We start from the raw sequence: 20,957 nt of genomic DNA on the forward strand, positions 1-20,957 counted from the left end.
TAAAGGGCTGTAAGTAGAACAAACAGATGATTATAATTCCTTCAGACCTTTCAATTCATGCTTTTCATTGTTACAATCAGTTACACCAATATGGGGGCTTGAAATGTGTACCTGGAAATGCTTACAACGAAGAAGCAGGGAAGTCAGTAGAGCAATAGTAGCATACACCAAACAGCAGCAGTAACAATAGATAGTAACAGAACAAATCCCAGTGCAAGATGCAACTATAGCCAATGGAAAGATAGCCAAATGATAGCAGCACACAGTGGGGTAGAATCAAACTTCAGATAGACCAAATTCAAGACATAAACCAATGCAACCCACAACCAGTAAACTTAGTTAAGACTTGGGAGGATCAGAACTGATTGAACAGGTTGGAAACAAGTGAAATCAAACAACAATAGGAAACAGTTTCTGATTTTTGTTTCAGTGTCTTCTATCTCTCAATGTGTATCTGTATATGCCTCTCTATTTTTTCCTCAAAGATGTTTCCCTCGCCTTTTAAAATCCAGTCCCCTCCCCTTTAATGGAAGTTCTGCTTCCTTTTTATATCCTAAACTCAAACTATTCACAACCTGTTAAGCAATCAGAAACCCCTCCCATGTGGTCTGTGCTCTTTCCAGTTTCCACTCAACTATTTAAATATAAACCGTCCCATGATATTCCCTGACAAACCCTTTTAATCACCTTATTAAACTAAAAGCAGACATGGGCAGCAGGAATATAACCTGACAGCACATGCTGTCAAGTTTTTTTAAACTCTAAAAGGGCCTTTATGCACATGTTGTGCACAAGTGCACATGCCACCAATTCAGATTGCAACTACAAACCAAATCCTTAGATTTCTGATTCAAATTAACAACTATAAGTAGCTATACTCGATCCTTAATTTTGATTCAAACAATGTTCAGCAAGAACAGATCAAATTGTTATCATTCAAACAGCTGAAACTATTCGACGATACGTATTGAATCGACTATACTAATTATGACATGTACAATCGAAGACCATGATCAGACACCTAACAGTATTAAACACATGATTCGAATTGTACTGACTAAACAAAAATTGCACTGGGGAATCAATTAATCAATCGAATTTGAACTCAATTAATTGTACAACTCAACACATATACATGATCAGTAAAGGGAAGGAAAATTTGATCGAATACAGAGGTCCGGGCAAGGTGGGCAACAAAAGTTGATACAATTCAAAAGCACAAACTAAACCAGACGTTTGGCCATACGGACAGACCTTTAACACATACATGAACTGGACAAAGAAAAGAAAAACAAACTTACCTTAAAGCCCTTGAAAAAATCAGAAAACCAGCTCGTGTTTGAATAGACCCTTCTTGGGGTTGAACGGACTTTAATCGAAGTGTTCTCACTGAGAAAACTTTGGTTAAGGTCCATTAGACCCTAAATACTTTGGCTCAAACGGACACAGACCAGGCCCGGGGTTTCTAGGGTTCCTAAATGGCAGATTTGGGATTTGAGTTCCCACGGTTAGATTCGGACCAAACCAAGCATGGTTTGGTCACGAGGGAGGTCCGGGGACTGTCTGGTATGAAGCTGGGGTACATCGGTGTAAGTCGAGGTCCGACTCGAATCTTCAAATGAAGATTCGAGAAGGTGGGAGGGGATTCGAGCTAAGTGGCTGGTGGATTTGGGTTCAGGATGGTGAGGTGCATCTATGGTGTTAAGGTGAGGGCCACCGGCGTTCATGCCGCCGGGTTTTTGGTGAAGGGAAATAGGGGCGGCTAGGGTTTCGGGGTTTGTGGTGAGGACGATGAAAGGTAGGGGGTGTTTGGATGGGGCGTGGGGTATGGTCATAGGCTTATATAGTTAGTGGGTGAATAGATCCTGGCCGTCGGATGAGGCGAGATGAAGGGCCAGGATCTTTCAGCTAGTGGGAAACGATGTCGTTTCAAGTGCAAGGGGTTGGGTTGGTCCGGGGTTGAACGGGTCGGGTTTATACGTGGGTACGGGGGATATGATCTTGGCCGTTGATCATTCTGAGATCAACGGCCCAGATCAGACCAGATCAAAACTGCGTCGTTTGGACGCCCCTGAGGTCAGCTGGTCTGGACCGGGCCAAGCCTGGGGTTCTGGATTGGGTTGTTTGGGCCTGTTTGTTTTAAAATCGGACTGGCCCAAGTCCGAAAACTCTTTCTTCTTTCTTTTTTTTCTCTTTTTTTTCTTTTTAATTTCTTAAATTAATTTGCCAAATAACACAACATAAAACCTTAAACAACAATTTACACATAACTAACATTTAATTACACTAAAATCTCTTAATGACAAAAAATAGAATGAAAGATGCACATATTTCTTTATTTTTTTTATTTTTTTTAATAAATGGATTACGGTTCACATGGCATATATATTTTTTTTTATATTTTGTTTGAATAAAATAAACACGGACAAGATGACAGATAACTAACGAAATGCCACGTAAAAATCCAAAAATTGTAAGGTGAAACCAATTGCCATTATTTTTGTTTCTTTTGGAGTGATTGTTGCGTAAAACAAAAATCATGTGCTCACAATGGATTTATTATTTTATCTTTATGCACATTAAGTCATCTTGAATTATGGTTGTTCTACTCGATAATTTTGATTTTTTATATTTGGACTTCAGTAGTGAGCGACACTGCTTTTTATTTTTTCCATTTCCCTCATAGTCAATTGTTAGAGTATTTTGCTTTCTTTTTTCCTTTCTTTGAGTTGCTTATTTTCAGTTAAAACATATACATACATAGTATTTGCTTTGTAACAATTATATCCAATGCAACTATTGGCCATTCAGTTGTTCTAATAAATCGATTTGGTACAAAGCTATTTGTTCTAATTTTTATTATAGGTTTTTGTAACCTAAACAAACAACATGTAAGTTTTTTTTAAAAAAAATTTAATAATATTTTATTTCCTACCGTTTAAAAATTCTATGCTTCTTAATATCTTTAGTGTGATGATAATTTGATATACGAATGAGATCTATCTATATTTATAATTTGATCAATATTTGAATTGATTACTTTTATACGTCCAAAAGAAGCATTTTCTTTCTAGCAAAAAGTTAATCATTTTAATAGATATTTTATTTAAGTTTATATATTATTGAGTTAAAGGAGTTACTTTATGTTTAAAGTGGAATATTTTTCATAAATCCATAAATGTTTTCACACGATGTTAAAAGAATCAAAAAGTTGATTTTATCTCAATCTAACTGGACTTAAATTGGTGCTATGATTATAACATATCCACTTTACTTTCAACAACTACTTGCAAGTATCCAATATATATGTCGAGTTAACAATATATTAATTTTATTAAGAAGTTATCTCACATAGAGAATCAAAATAATTAAACTAGGATTTCGAGATTAATAGTGGCGATGAAAATAAATGAATAATGTTAAACATTTTCTAATCCAGTTAACCTCATTTTATTGTGGATTGAACTAATAATTTATATGGGTAGCTTCATTAGAGGTTAATGATCTAATAGAGGAAGATGAAAAAGAGGATAACATCTCATCTCTCAAGTTTACATTCCCCAGATTTTCACATTGCATTTTTTTTTTACTTTTTCATCAATTTTTTTATCTTCTATCTTTCTTATTCAAGTTAATATATAATGACTTAAATGGGTTATTTGATAACTAAAATAAAATGTTTCTTAAAAAGTCAAGTCTTCAAAAAATTTTAATATGAGATATTAAAGAATCATGAAGTTAATTCTGTTTTAATTTCAACTTAATATGATCAGACTAAAAAAATTTGAGAAATTTTATATTTGATATTTTTAAAAATTATTTATTTATAACAATGTCATGTTCATACGGATATGGTCGAACTAAGGCAAATGTTCATACAGATTGAAGATCAGTGCGTTCATGCATATGATGAACAGTGTATTTCAGCCTTATCTCGATTCATTTGTCGTAGTCTTCATTGATGATATTCCGGTATATTCGTGTAGTCAGGAGGAGCACGCGGAGCATTTGAGAGTTGTGTTGCAGAGATTGAGAGAGGAGAAGCTTTATGCAAAATTCTCCAAATGTGAGTTCTGGCTCAGTTCAGTGGCTTTCTTGGGGCACGTGGTGTCTAGTGAGGGTATTCAGGTTGATCCAAAGAAGATAAAGGCGGTTCAGAGTTGGCCTAGACCATCCTCAGTCACGGAGATTCGTAGCTTTCTTGGGTTAGCTTGCTATTATCGCCGGTTTGTTTAGGGATTTTCATCCATTGCATCGCCCTTAACCAAGTTGACTTAGAAAGGTGCACTATTTATATGGTCGGACGAGTGTGAGGAGAGCTTTTAGAAGCTCAAGACAGCTTTGACCACAGCTCCAATATTAGTGTTACCATCATCTTCAGGTTCATATACCGTATATTGTGATGCTTCGAGAGTTGGGATTGGCTGTGTATTGATGCAGGAGGGTAGGGTTATTGCTTATGCTTCTCGTCAGTTGAAGCCCCATGAGAAGAACTACCATGTTCACGATTTGGAGTTGGCTGCCATAGTCCATGCATTGAAGATTTGGAGGCACTACTTGTATGGCGTATCTTGTGAGGTATTTACCGATCATCGCAGTCTTCAGCATTTGTTCAAGTAGAAGGATCTTAATTTGAGGCAGCGGAGATGGATAGAGTTGCTTAAGGATTATGATATTACTATTCTATATTATCCGGAAAAGGACAATGTAGTGACCGATGCTCTCAGCCGAAAGGCAGTGAGTATGGGGAGTTTGGCATACATTCTAGTTGGGGAGAGACCCCTTGCAGTAGATGTTCAGGTCTTGGCCAATCGGTTTGTGAGATTAGATATTTCGAAGCCTAGTCGGGTGTTGGCTTGTGTGGTTTCTCGGTCTTCTTTATATGATTGCATCAGAGAGCGCCAGTATGATGATCCACATTTTCTTGTCCTTAAGGACAGAGTTCAGCATGATGATGCCAGAGATATGACCATCGGTGATGATGGTGTGTTGAGGATGCAGGGCCGGATTTGGCTGCCCAATATGGATGGGCTTAGAGAGTTGATTCTGGAGGAGGCCGATAGCTCGCGGTATTCTATTCATCCGGGTGCCGCAAAGATGTATCAGGACTTGGGGAAGTACTATTGGTGGAGAAGAATGAAGAAGGATATTGTAGGATTTGTAGCTCGATGTCTCAATTGTCAGCAGGTGAAATACGAGCATCAGAGACCGGGTGGCTTGCTTCAGCAGATGGTTATTCCCGAGTGGAAGTGGGAGAGGATCACTATGGACTTTATTGTTGGACTTCCACGGACATTAAAGAAGTTTGATGCTATTTGGGTGGTTGTGGATCGGCTGACCAAGTCCGCACACTTCATTCCTGTGTGTACTACCTATTCTTCAAAGCGGTTGGCAGGGATTTATATCCGGGAGATCGTTTGGATTCATGGTGTTCCGGTTTCCATCATCTCAGATAGAGGTACTCAGTTTAGTTCGTAGTTCTGGAGAGCCGTGCAGAGGGAGTTGGGTACTCAGGTGGAGTTGAGCACAACGTTTCATCCTCAGACAGACGGACAGTCCGAGCGTACTATTCAGATATTGGAGGACATGTTGCGTGCTTGTGTCATTGATTTTGGAGGTTCATGGGATGAGTTTTTGCCACTTGCAGAGTTTGCCTATAACAACAGCTACTAGTCGATTATTCAGATGGCTCCCGTATGAGGCTTTGTATGGGAGACGGTGTAGATCTCCAGTTGGTTGGTTCGAGTGCGGTGAGGCTATGCTATTGGGGACAGATTTGGTTCAGGATGCCTTAGAGAAGGTGAAGGTGATTCAGGAGAGGCTTCGTACAGCGCAGTCGAGGCAAAAAAGTTATGTTGATAGGAAGGTTCGAGATGTGTCCTACATGGTTGGCGAGAAGGTTCTGTTGAAGGTTTCACCCATGAAGGGTGTTATGAGATTTGGAAAGAAAGGGAAATTGAGTCCTCGGTTCATTGGACCTTTTTAGGTTCTTCGGAGGATAGGGGAAGTGGCTTATGAGCTTGCTTTGCCACCCAGCTTGTCGAGTGTACATTCGGTATTTTATGTTTCTATGCTCCGGAAGTATATTGGAGATCCGTCTCATGTTTTAGATTTCAGACGGTTCAGTTGGAGAATGATTTGACTTATGGTGTAGAGCCAGTAGCTATTTTGGGTCGTCTGGTTCGAAAGTTGAGGTCAAAGGATATAACTTCAGTGAAAGTGCAGTGGAGAGGTCGGCCCGTGGAGGAAGCTACTAGGGAGACCGAGCGGGAGATGCAGAGCAGATATCCTCACCTGTTTGAGGCTTTAGGTATGTTTCTTGACTCGCTCGAGGACGAGCGTTTGTTTAAGTTGGGGAGGATGTGACGACCCGACCCGTCGTCTCATGAGTTACCACTCTGTTTCCCCCATTTTCAGCTTCTTTATGCTTCATTATCCGTATCTTGTGTGATCGAGTTGATTTGGAGTGGTTTTAGTAGGAAATGAGACACTTAGTCTCTTTTAAGGAAGCTTAAGTTGGAAATGTCAACCGGATGTTGACTTATGTATTAGAGGGCTCGTATGTGAGTTCCGATCATTCGGTTAGCTTCGGGAGGTGATTTATGACTTAGGAGCATGATCGGAAGGAGTTTTGGAGGTTCGTAGTAGATTTAGGCTTGAATTGGCGAAGTTGATATTTTGGCATTTTCCGGTTGATAGGTGAGATTTTGATATAGTAGTCGGAATGGAATTCTGAGAGTTGCAGTAGTTCCGTTGTGTCATTTGGGATGTGTGTTCAAAATTTCATGTCATTCGGACGTGGTTTGGTTGGGTTTTGATCAAAAGTGTAATTTAGAAGATTTTGAAATTCTTAGGCTTGAATCCTATGTGAATTTGGTGTTGTGATGTTGTTCTGAGCATTCCGAAGATTGAAACAAGTTAGAATGATGTTATGGGATATGTTGCCTTTTTGGTTGAGGTGCCAGTGGTCTCGGGTGAGTTTCGGGTGGTTAAACGGACTATTTCATCTTTGGAAAAGTTGCAGATTTTTTTTTAGCTTCAGCTGTGCACCAGAAACTTTCGGGTGCGAGGGGTCCAGTTTGGAAGCTCATATCTTGAAATATATAAGGAATCAGAAAAAGTGCAAAACATGAAAGTTGTAGCCCTTACATTCTAATTTCCATAAAGTTAAACCATTCATAATTTGGATATTTTATCAGAGAGTTATTATGAAGCGAATATGGCTGGTGGATCAGTTTTGGCAGAATTTTCTGATGCAATTTAGAAGCTCATATCTCGGAATATATAAAGATTTATATGGTGTACAACCTATCAAATGAAATATCTTCGAGTCTAGTTTTTAAATATTCAAACCGTTTGTCATTTGGATATTTACACAAGGCGTTATAGGTGTTTTAACAGAAGGTATACAACAGGAAAAATGGTAAGAGGATGTACAACCTGCACAACGCAAGGTACACCTCGATGAAGCCTGGGCAGAATGTTTTTAAGCCCTCTTGTCCGCGATTTGGGTACATTTTTCAACCATAGTTGATCATTTTGAGAGCTTTTTGAAGGAGATTGAAGAGGGATTCAAGGAGAAACATTTGGAGGTAAGAATTTCGGACCTAAAACTCATTTATATTGTGAGATCCACCTAGAAAATCATTGAATTCTTGCTAAAAATAGAAGAAATAGGGCTTGGGATTTTGAGATTTTTATTGGGGATTTGGAGGACCATTTGGGGTCGGATTTGAGAACTTTTGGTATGTATGAACTCGTGGAGAGATAAGGAACCCGTTGATGTAAAAATTTCTGAATTTCAAGAAGTGGGCCCGGGGCTCGAGTTTTGCTAATTTCGGGATTTTTGATATTTTTGATTGTTTTCGATTGGATTTTGTTCCCTTAGCATATTGTGACATATTCGTTCTGGTTTTGGTCAGATTCGACGCGTGAGGAGGCCGATTTGAGAGGCAAGAGCATAGCGAGCTAGAGCTTTGGCCGGTTTGAGGTGAGTAATGACTTTAAATGATGTCCTAAGGGTTTAAAACCCCGAATTTTGCACAACGTAGTGCTATACTGAGATGAGACACACGCTGCGTGATGAGCGTGGGGTTCATTGCTACTGGGGATTGTGACTTGGTCCATCCCAATTGATATTTTCACTACATTTTTATTGAGACTTATGTATTGTCATCATGACTTCGGCTAGTTGCCATGTTTGGGGACTTGTGCCGACTTGTAGAACCGTTATGGGATTTTTGACTGGTTTTCCTCACTTATTTGCTAAAAATCACATCCTCAATCATGTTTCTAATTGTTTAAAAATGAAATGAACCAGGTTATGAAATGTTAATCATAAATGAAAGAAATATGTGGGCTGAGATCCCTACCTTATATTATTGTGCCCGAGAGGCTGTGAATATAATGACTGAGAGGGGTTGAGGACCCAATAGTGAGGATATTATATATGATATTGGATCGGGCTGCACGCCGCAACAAATACTTATATGGACCGGGCTGCGCGCCGCAACAAATATGCAAATACATATATTGGATCGGGCTGCACGCCGCAGTAAATACTTATATGGATCGGGTTGCGAGCCCCTCTGTAGTCTGCACACCCCTAGTGAGCGCAGTTGACCATTATTATTATGGATCGGGATGTGCGCCACAATGATATACGGATCAGGCTGCACGTCGCAGCGGTATATATATATGTTTCGATTTCAGTTATTGTGAGAAGTATATGAATTGAGTATTGAGGGTAAGAAATAAGTAAATGAACAGAAATGCTCGAGGAACGGATTTATACTGGATTAATGCCTGTCAAACTACCTGTTTTCACCTGGCTCAAAGAGTTTCATTCAATTTTCTTTACTACTTGCTCTTTAAATGGTTTTACTACTTTGATATAGAACTGCTTAGTGCCTTTACATAATTTCATACCGTCAGCCATTATTTATTGTTATTACTCACTGGGTCGGAGTACTCACATTACTCCCTGCACCGTGTGTGCAGGTACAAGTGTCCCTGAGGTGTAGAGCGAGCTTTCCTGCCGTTCAGTTTTTCATCGGAGTTATAGAGGTAGCTGCACGGAGTCCGCAGACCCGATTTCTCCCTCTAACTTTCTTTACTATTCCGCATTTTAGACATATTTCTGCATTGGGCTGTTGAAACCTTGTATTAGAGGCTCAAACTTGTGACACCAGATCATTAGGCATTTGTAGAGATTTCATTATGGCTTTCCGCATATCTCAATCTTTTATTTCAGACTTCTACTTATATTAAATTGGTATCTATTTCTGAAAATTGGTAATGAATTCTAATAAGAAGGGATTGCGAGTGGTAATTGGTCGGGCTTGCCTAGCATCGTGTTGGGTGTCATCATGACCGGGATTGGGGTCGTGACAATATATACATATATATATGAAGGGAATGGAGGCTAGAGCCATGAATCATCCATTTATTTGTGCAATAAAAAGAAAAAGAAAGAAGAGTTGTACGTTCTTTTCTTCATAAAAATGGTTTTCATCTCTCGCTCTAATTTCAATCTCTTTTTTTGTAGTTTTCCTTTTGAATGTGATTTCATTAGGAGCAGACCCAATCACAGGCGTCTGTAGTTTTACCCAAGATTCAAATTTTTGCACAAAAGTTTTTCAATCAGTCCCTCGTTCTAAAACTGCTTATTTTGCTGAACTTGAAATCATTGCCATCGATTTAGGAACAAAGAGCGCAAAAAACACCAGTGCGGAGATCAGTTCTCTCATCTCAGGAGCTAAGGACTTTCGTTCCAAGAGTAGTTATATATACCCAATGTGGCAGTTTTTATGAGGGAATAATTGACGCCTTGAGCCAAGCAAAGAATGATTCAAAAGCTGGAAATCATGTTAATGTTAATCCACAAGGAAAAAGTATCATTAACTATGCTGTTGAATGCGATTAATTGTTAAATGAACCACCTCCAGTTCAATCGGCAGTTTTATGACTTTATCACAGATAATCTGTTTGCTCGGCGTTATGGCGAAATGATAGCCGTTGTATCTAAACGTCTTCTGCACTAATTTTATTTTTTTTCTTTAAAAATCATCATGAAATGAAAAATTCCAGTTTGAAATCAAAAGGATGAGTGCTTTTAGCACTAGTTCTGTTGTGTTAACACATCCTTTGCATATGAATATCTTTTATTACTTCTTTTCTACCCCGACCCTATCATTTGCGTTCTCTTCTTTTATTTACATATTTCTCCTTTGTATTTTATCTACTTGCTTTTATTATTGTTGTTATTCCAAAATCATGAAATAAGTGAGTTGCACCCCGAATTTATGTTCGGTTTTGTAGTTTATTGTCTATAAGCAAGATTAGATTCCATCTGGAAAGGCAAAATCTTGGGAAGCAGTATAAGGATGGGAAGCAGTATAAGGAACCGAGCAAGAGACTCCAAGAAAACAAACTAAATCATATGAAAGTTTTCCTACAAAGGGGCTGACTTCAACAACTCATAAGGGACGGCTTGCCAAGCTACACAAACAGTTAATTTATTTATAGTCGCAAAAGTTTTCCTACAAAGGGGCTGGCTTCAACAACCCATAAGGGACGGTTTGCCAAGCTACACAACTCAGAAAACTTTTGTACTATAACCAACAATAGTTGTTTATAACTCAGAAAACTTTCGCACTACAATAAGCTAACTTTCAAAGAGTATTCTTACTTTAATTTTATACATGGACTGGCCTTTCCATCCATTCGAAAGAAAGAACAATAGGGAAATTTAGAAAGCACTCATATGTAATATATCACAAAAGATTTACAAAGGTTACAAGATGATCCTCCAACTACCACAAGGCCTCCTTTATATAGGACTAGGAGGTTATTACAAGACAAACTTACATAATAAAATAAATCTATCTTACATGGCAAACTTATCTACATGTGGGTCCTTCCTGACATGTGAAGGACTTTAGGCAAAACAGCTAAAAAGCTCCTGAAAACATGTGAAAGGGGTAAAATATACATAGTGTAGCATGTGAAAGTATGAGGGAGCATGTGACTACATGTGAAAGTAGGGTGTTGCATGTGACGAAGCATGTGGAAGTATGTGAAAACAAGTGCAATTGGGGCCCGGATAGTATGGAAAGATGTGGAAATTTGTCTTGGCATGGGTAGATGATTCTTTAGGGTTTTTTGGTAGGTAATGTAGGATTATGGTGGGATTAGTTGGGATTTAGATAATTATCCTTCATTGATTCTAGGGTTGTCTTCTAGGCATCTTTTCAAAGACCTTGTGTAGTAATGCCTGGAACTTGACAGTCCTTCTCCGCTGTGTTATTTCTCCTTTGGATTGAGAGATGTAATCCGTAACCTTAATTTGAAAATGTCGTGAGTGATCTTTTCTCGGATGACTTCGTATGGGGTTTGATATTCTTTTGCTGCTTCCCGGATTCTTTCCCAGTGAGGATGAGTGTTGGTATAATTACAGCTTACCCAATATTTTGGCCATATCTCTCTCGGGATGCACCTATTTTGCTGGAAAAAGATTCTTTGTGCCTCGCTATATTCTTCATCCATTGATAAAATGGGCACGGGAAATTTCCACCAGAATGATGCCTCTGCTTGTGCCTAGATTTTTCCATTAATGATCTTCACTGGCCTATGGAACATATTTTTGCTGTGTAGGAATCGCTGAAACATTTCATCCAATATCTTCTAGGCTTGAACCATAGTAAAAATACTTTAAGAGCTGGTGCAATGTTATCAAAATCATTGAAGACGTTGTATTTGAATTCCATGAAAATATAATACTGATGGCATAGGTACCAGAAAACTATAATAGTTCTTGTGGAAAATCCTAGGCTTGAGCTATGAATATATGGCAGAATGGATATTCTGGATTGACACCATAAGGCTTAAGAATGGATCCTCCATATTGTCGGAAAACTTGGAGCTCATAATAAGTTCTTCTTTCCATTAAAATTGATGGATCAAAGGGATCCATGAGGTTGAACAACGCTGGCAGATGGTCTGTTAGTTTCAATGAGCTTGTTCCTGGTATATTTGAAAACATGAAGGTGTGGCTGATTAGCTTTTGTCTTGACTTCAGTTTTGCGGGGGAAAATCTTTTTAAAAATTCTTCCGGTCGAGACAGAAAATCTGCGAGAATATTGTCCTTTCCTTTCAGGTGCTTGACTTGAAACTTATATGGAGAGAACCATTGTGCCCATTTGAGAAGCTGAGGATTGGGAATAATTTTAGCATTTATCTGGATCATTTTTAGGAAGGCCTTCATATTCATTTCTATCATAAATTCTGTATGTATCAAGAAAAATTTGAATTTCTTGATTTCATTCTTTACTGCAATAATTTCCTTGAAAGTGGAGTGATAATGTTGTTCGACATTTTTGAACATTCCACCAGCGTATCCACATATTTTCCTCTGGCCATCTTTTTCTTCAAATAGAACATCACTCCAATATTCATTGTTGGCATCAGTTTGCAGTATCTTCTTTCCATCTGAAAGGTGTAGAGGGACTTGACATTTTTAGATATCTCCTTTATTTTTCTAACTGCTTCATCATGTTTCTCTCCCCATGATGGAGCATTTTTCTTTAGCATTTATGTGAGCGGTAAAATGTATGTAGAGATATTAGGGATGAAATCTCTTACATAATTTATTACACCCAAGAATTTTTGGATCTTCTTTGTTGTGAGGTTGATATCCGAAAATTTGAGTAATTTCTGATATATATGTGGCCCTGGATTGTATTCACCTTTGACAAAATGCATTCCGAGAAAATTGATCTCCTTTTGAGCAAGAACCATCTTTTTTGCAGAAAGCATGATCTCGTACTGTATTACCAATGCCTCAAATTGACGAAGCAAGTTTATATGTTCTTCCAATGTATCACTAAATAACAGGATGTCATCAATGTAAACTACGGAGGTGTGGAGGATGGGTTGGAAGATTTTTATCATGGCTTTTTAAAATAAAAAGGGTGCAGTTTTTAATCCGAAGGGCATGACTTTTCATTGGAAGTGATGATCGGGGATGCAAAATCCCGTTTTGGGTCTTTCTTCAGGGTGGATTCCCAATTGCCAAAATCCAGATTTTAGATCAAACTTGGAAAAATATTTGGCCTTGGCTAAGTGGGAGAAAAGAGTGAGTTTATTTGGGATGGGGAATTTATCATCTTGGAGGAAGTGGTTAAGGGGTTGGTAATTAATAACTAACCTGAGTTTTCCTCTTGTCTGCTCAGCTCTTTTGTTGACATAAAATGCTTCGCATGCCCATTGTGAATCTGATGGATCTATTAGATCAAATTCCAAAAGTTCTTCGCATTGTTTCTTTGCAAGCTGAAGGTGATATGGATTCATGCCTGAATGACTGGCTTTTGTTGGATTGATGTTTTCATTTTTCTTGAAAGGGAGCTTGATAAAAAAAACTCTTTGTTTTTCCATAATGGGCTCTTCCCTTTCTTCATGAAATCCTTGTGGGATTCAACACATGAATGTTCAATGAGATTTTGCTCAATTTCTTTGATCTATTCATCATTGGTGATTTGGAATATCCTTGGAATCTCAGAATAAGGTTTGAACTGCTTTTTAAAAGCTATCCCATTAGCCTTGATCTCTAAGTTGTCTGTAAATGTCAAATCCAACAATAAGATCTTTTCCTAGTACATCAGACCCTAGCAGCTTAGTTCTGTACTTCAATCCTGGAAAGAACTCAATTGTGACCGGATGCTTTGTGATGACGGTGGTAGTCAAGATTCCATTTGATGCAGTGTTAAATCTTTAAAGTGCGGCACCCATTGATCTTCAGGGAGAACAGTAGGATTTAAGAGTGAGAAAGCAGCTTTGGTGTCGATGAAAGCAATAACTCGAGTTGGTTTATCCCATTTGGATAAATAGACCTTGAGTTCTACTTGAGGAACGACTACAAGAGCGTTGATCTCTTCTCGGGCTTCGATCACTGGTTTTGAAATTTGGTAGTGATCATTGCCTTGATCTTCATAGACATCAAGAGAGAATAAAGTTTCTTCATTAGGTTCATCATCCACAGAGAATATGGATTCAAGGTCCTCCTCTTTTCCAAGATGTATGCCAGTGTAATCTTCAATCTCTTCAAGGAGTTTGACAGATCTTCTTGATTGGGGATAATTTTTTGCGAAATGTCCAATCTTATGGCAAATAAAGCATCTATTCTTCTTGTGAAAATTTCCTGGCCTTCTGCGTCTGAATATTTTGTGTGTCTCTTGGACCTTGATTTTCCATCCGGAATTTTTGGCCATTTGAACCTCCTAAATTCTTTCCGTCGCCTATATGTGTGGCAGGAACATCCTAATCCAGTGATTAGATCAAATTTGCGGCATGCTTTGTCAAGCACTGGATTGTGCTGGATAATTTGCTTTAGGGCTGAGCGCTTTGTACAAATGTCATCCAATGTGACGAAAATAGCTTGCCTGATGTAACCAATTTGTGGGATTGTTATGGACTGAAACTTTTCTTCAATGATGTTCATGGTTCGGCTTGCCAACAGCTTTGAAAGGGAAGAGACAAAGGCTTGCTTCGGATTGATGTCTCCGCCGATTTCAAAGTATATCTTCGCCATTTTTTTGAAAATGCCTGTCAATGTCATTTCTGTCGAATGACACACACTTCATCTCGAAGAGTTGTCTTTGCATTTTCTCCTGTCTTTGGCCAGTATCTCCACAGAAAACTTCATGTAGGATCCTGATGTTGAAGGCAAAATCTTGGAAAGTAACAAAAGTATTTTTATCTTGAATTCCAAGTGAGTATCTCTGAGGATTTCTGAGAACCGTGAAGTGAGTTCTGACAGGATGATATACTTTTCTCGTTCCACCAAATTTTTGGTCACCATCCAAGTATAGAAGTCTTGGATCCTTTGAGGCCATCTTGAAACCTTGACGTCATCTAAGGTGAAAGTGTGGAAACCAGTTCTAACTGGTTTTGAAGCCATGGGCTCATATTTTCTTTCTGGGATTGGCTTATCTGTCATGCCTTCTTGTTCCTCATCTACTTCAGATGCGTCTGGGTCTCTTTGTTGGTTTACAAATATTGGGGGATTGTTATCTTCGGAAGAGATTGTTGTGGATTCATTGCTTGATTGAGAACTATCTTTCATTGTTTCATCGTTTGATGAATTTAGAGATTTCGACCATGGAGTATGTTCTTCTGATATGTATCTTCACTGGGAGACATAGAGGTTTGGATCGTTCTTGTCAAAAATCATCAAATTTTCGGGGTTTGCTCCTCTTGAACTTTCTCCTTGGTCTCGCCTTTTATTGGTTTGTTTCTGTGCTGCAAGGGCATCTTTCCTTCCCCAAACCATTTTTGTGATATCAAAATCATGTTCTTCTTTTAAAGGTTGGGTGAAAGAGATTGGATTTTGTGAGGTAGATGGAAAAGTAGAAAAGGTGTAGTCTAATTTAGGTGGGGAATATGCATGTGGAGACATAGGGAAGAAGGTAGGTTTTTAGGGGAAAACTGGGGTCTTTTGTGGCTCAAAGTGGTCATTTCTCAAAAGTTGAATCTGTTCTTTGATAGAAATCGTTTCCTTTTGTTGTTGCTGGAAGAATTGGAAGACTGAAGTTCCTGGCGGACAAATCTCATATTGTAAATTGGCCAATCTTAATTCCAAGGCTTTGATTAGTCCTGCATGGTCAGATGATGTCTGCTCCATCTTTTTCTCAATTGTTTCCACTTTGCTCATCATTTTGTTTTGCGTATGGGTCACATTCTTTATGGTATTGCCTATGTTGTTCAGTACTTTGTTTTGGCAGATGGAGTTTTCTGATTGTCAGTTCATTATTACTTCGATGTCACTTATTGGGGATTTTTCTCCAATAGGTAGCACTATGTTTTTTTGGGGAATTTTTGGAGCATGGCTTATACCCTACTTTTCAAAAGGTTGAAATAAAGGAAAGTCTTGGGTAGGACTGGAGCTTGAAGGACTTAGCATGAATATCTGTGGTTGTGTGGGATTTGTGGTTTTTTGAGTTGGTAAAGTTTCAGGTTCAGGTGGCTTTTTGGATTCTGGGGTATGAGTTGATGGTGATTTGGGTTTGGGTGTGGTTTCACTATCCTCCCAACTTGGAGTGAATTTTTCCGGAAATTTTGGCCATTCATGGGGTTTGTAACTGACAAGAAATTCATATTTACCTGGATGGCTTAATGGGCCAATTTGAAGGATCTTTATTTTCATATTTGGCTCGAAATTGTTTTTTAGTGGTTTTTCCCTTTTACTTGGATTTTGGTTTGGTTTTGTTGAGGCCGAACCTTTCCTAATGACGCTGGTGGTATTCATCATATTCTCCAATTGGATCTTCCAAACAATCTTGGCAGTCTCAATCAAGATCCCAAGGGTAGTGTCACGTAAAGGGGCATTTGAACCACCAAGTCCTTTTTCCTTTTTTGTCAAAATTTTGACACCAGTCATGTTCTTCCATGATGCTTTATATATTCTAAATGAACTCTCCATCAGGTTCAGAGTATGTATCTGTTGTATCTTTGGGTTGAATCATTTGGAAAGAGAAGATGGTTTTATTGGGCTTTTTGAGATGGGAATGGTCAAAGCTTATGCAAATGGTTTTGTCATTTCTTTTGGTAAAAGTTGGTTCACCAGATTGCAGAGATTCCTCTGGTTCTCTTAACTTTTCATAATTTGTGATCCAAGAATCAATAAGAATTTTGACAAGTTCATCTCTGAAAATTTGTCTGGGTATTTGAGTGCACATGGTGTTTCCTTTGGTAGCATCAATATTTAAGAGTAAAGCATTTTCTCCTCCGGGAAGGCAAAGATCCATGGCATTATTTTGGACGCCACGCCATTTGGTGATGAAGAGTGGCTTGGCTGGAATCTTTGGCTTGAGGGGCTCCTTGGATTTGGACTTGGATTTTTAGAGCTTCGGTTAAGTATGGACCATAAAGGGACATGTTGAAATTTGGAAAGATAGTTATGAAGACAGTCCTAACATTGAGGGTAACTTCTGCAGTACCCAAATTTGCATGTTGGTACTCCAAGTATCTTGTATCTAGAAGAGAAAGTTGAGCTACAACAGGTTGACCTTTTCTTTCGTGATATATTAAAGCGATTCAGATAACACCAAAATGGATATGGGTAAAACCATGATCTCTCCATTGTCTGGAAAAATCATCTCGGATTTGAAGGATGATAAATTGTTCCTCTCGAGTGGCAAGAATAGGATGTTTATCAAGTTTTGAGGCAGCAATATATTCTGACTCCTTTTGGTCTGTGTTGGACTAAGGAACGAATTTGGGTCTAGGGTGCAAATAATTTTTTGGCGAAAGCTGAGTAGGGGTAGTTCAGTGGAGGATACTTTTCGTTCATCGAGAAGGATATCTACTTCATAGAGGTAATCATATTTTTTGGACAAGATTTTATGTAGAGTAGGGGACATATTCATTTTTGCAAGGGACGAGGATGATGGAAATGACTCAGACATATTTAGTAAACTGTTCCTCCCTCCGAAAGAATAACCTGGCTCTGATACCATATAGTATAAGGAACAGAGCAAGAGACTCCAAGAAATCAAACTAAATCATAGATACGAAAGTTTCCCTATAAAGGGGTTGGCTTCAACAACCCATAAGGGACGGCAAACTACAAAAGTGATAAGCAGGAGACATTTCCAGATGGAAATGACTCAGACATATTTAGTAAACTGTTCCTCCCTCCGAAAGGATGGGCTGGCTTTGATACCACATAGTATAAGGAACAGAGCAAGAGACTCCAAGAAAGCAAACTAAATCATAGATACAAAAGTTTCCCTACAAAGGGGCTGACCTCACAACCCATAAGGGACGGCTTGCCTAGCTACACAAACAGTTAATTTGTTTTTAGTAACAAAAGCTTTTCTACAAAGGGGCTGACTTCAACAACCCATAAAGGACGGTTTGCCAAGTTACACAACTCAGAAAACTTTTGTACTATAACCAACATTAGTTGTTTATAACTCAAAAAACTTTCGTACTACAATAAGCTAACTTTCAAAGAGTATTCTTACTCTATTTTCATACATGGACCGGCCTTTCCATCCATTCAAAAGAAAGAACAAGAGGGAAATTTAGAAAGCACTCATATGTAATATATCGCAAAAGATTTACAAAGGTTACAAGATGATCCTCCAACTACTACAAGGCCTCCTTTATATAGGACTAGGAGGTTATTACTAGACAAACATACATAATAAAATAAACCTATCTTACATGGCAAACTTATTTACATGTGGGTCCTTCTTGGCATGTGAAGGACTTTAGGCAAAACAACTAAAAAGCTCCTGAAAACATGTGAAAGGGGTGAAATATACATAGTGTAGACACAATCTAATCTTCTTTTTCATGATCTATAAGCAAGACTAGATTGTGCCTTATTTGAGAGTCATGTTATTATATATGAGAAGTAAAGTTATGAAATGGTTAAATTTTTTTTAAACCTATAATCTTAATGTGAACAAAGTTATCGTTATGTCTCCTTCTACTTCCATTTGCTTTGCTCATGAGACCAAAAAAGTATGAACCATCTGGATGCCGAAATTAGAGAGGAATGAAGTTCTATATATTAAAATGGACACCATCTATGCGAATTTCTCTTCTCCATAGCCAAATCAAGTTACATTTAACTAAAGTTTAAAAATATAATTTTTGCCTATTTCCTCAGAAAAATTATTTATTTTGTTATTTCGTGAGAAAAATTATTAACTTATAATACTTTTCTATAATATGTTTGTCATGACCCGAAATTTTCACCGTCAGTACCGTGATGGCGCCTAACATTCCACTTGCTAGGCAAGCCAACGTTAGAATAATTTGCTTCTTTTAACCATTTAAATGATGACATTAATAACAAACTGAAATACCAGAGGTGTTAGGATATAAATGCGGAAACTAAACCAGCCAAACATCTATTACAATTCCTTGAATCTGGTGTCACAAGTACACGAGCTTCTAAAGTAATACATATAAAGGTTTGAAATAAGTACAAAGCTATTTGAATGAAGTTGTACATCTAAAAAGAAAAAAGGATGGGGACTCAAGGAGCTGCGGGCGCTAAACAGCCGTACCTCAAGTCTCTGCAACTGTCCGATCCGAGCTCGCTAATAGCTGCGGCTGGGACCGTCTCCAAAATCTACACAGTGTGCAGAGTGTAGTATCAGTACAACCGACCTCATGTACTGGTAAGTGCCGAGCATAATTTGTACAATTAAGTTATTAAAAAATATGAATTTAAATTATAATAAAAACACATTATATATATATATATATATATATATATATATATATATATATATATATATATATATATATATATATATATATATAATAATGACCACATCCGGTGAGAATCAGACCTGCATAGTTCGGTCAGTTTTGACGCAACAGGAAAATATGACTTATTTTGAAATGAATTTTCTTTTTCTACTTTTTTTCGGCAGAGTTTCAGGATATTTCAAATACCTACCTCTCACTTTCTCTTTTTTTTTTTGATTTTATTTGTTTTTTTTTATTTTCTTTTCCTATTCTAGAAGCTAGTCAACATGCAAGCCAAAACAAATAATGTGCAAGTAGCATGTGAAATGCATCAGGATGGTCTTTTTATTTTTTGGGTACACCTGTCATAGATGGACCCAACCCCTATGTTGAGTCCCCAAAGTCAAATGCTCATGATGCAAACAAACGTACCTACTAGGGATCCAGCATGAGGCTATGTTATTCTAGGTTTAAAATCTGGGTGTATTGTTCTAGACATGGCTTACACGAGCGGACAACTCGAGCCGGATGGGGGGGGGGGGAACGTATCGGTAACCAAAAGATCATCCGCCTTTGTAACTGATCCGATCCTTGTTCTAAATTAGGGTATGACACTAACAGAAATGAAGTCTTACCAGCATGCACTTCCCAGAAGATTTAGAAGACTCGGAGGGAAGAAGGGTTTCATAACAGTTTTATAAACAGTTCACAGAATATCAAATCGATAAAAGCGACATTTAGCACATTTGGCCCAAACAAGTAATATCATGTAATAAATAAAATCCACGTATAACAGTTAATCTAAGCTCAAATTCTGAACCATGAACCATAGATTCTGGGTTCGATCTCCAGCAAAGTCGCCAGAGCTGTCACACCTCTTTTTTCCCAAGGGATAGGGAGTTTTTCCAATTAAAGTGACATTAACCGAAATTAGATTATTTATTTAATTCAGAGTCGCCACTTGGGATAATTTTTGTGGTGTCCCAAGTCACCGGTTTAATTTAAATCCCAAATCAAGGAAATTGACTCTATTTATGGTTCGCCAACACAGAAGACCGGGTAAGAAATTCTTTAACTCGGGAGAAGGTGTTAGGCATTCCCGGATTCTGTGGTTTTAGCACGGTCGCTCAACTATTAGTAATTGTCCTAATGTCACGACCCAAGTTCTCCCTCTCTGAACTGCCATGACGGCACCTAGTCTCTACGACTAGGTAAGCCTAGCAATTTGCGGAAAAAGGAAAAATAAGATACGAAACTAGCAAATTTCAGTAACATAATAACGAAGTTTAAAAATGCTGATCGGCATATATACAACTTTACTCTCTCAAATTGAACATAAGACACTCCTAAAATCCGGAATCTCATAAAATCACAAGCTAGAGAAAATTACATAGTGTTCTAACTCTAGAATGTCTAAACAAAAGTAAATACAAGAAATCTAAAGATGAGGGAAGAATAGAGAGGGACTTCTAGGTCTGAGGATGCGGCAAATATACCTCGAAGTCTCTAATATTGCCCGCCTCACTAATAGAACAGCTGAGCAGAAGAACCTGGATCTGCACACGAAAAACATGTGCAGGAAAGTGCATGAGTACACCATAGAGATACCTAGTAAGTGCCAAGCCTAACCTCGATCGAGTATTGACGAGAAAGGTTAGGGCCCTACTGGTTATATACATATAACAAGGTGA

Source organism: Nicotiana tabacum, chromosome 22 (assembly GCF_000715075.1).
Source record: "Nicotiana tabacum cultivar K326 chromosome 22, ASM71507v2, whole genome shotgun sequence".
NCBI lineage: Eukaryota > Viridiplantae > Streptophyta > Magnoliopsida > Solanales > Solanaceae > Nicotiana > Nicotiana tabacum.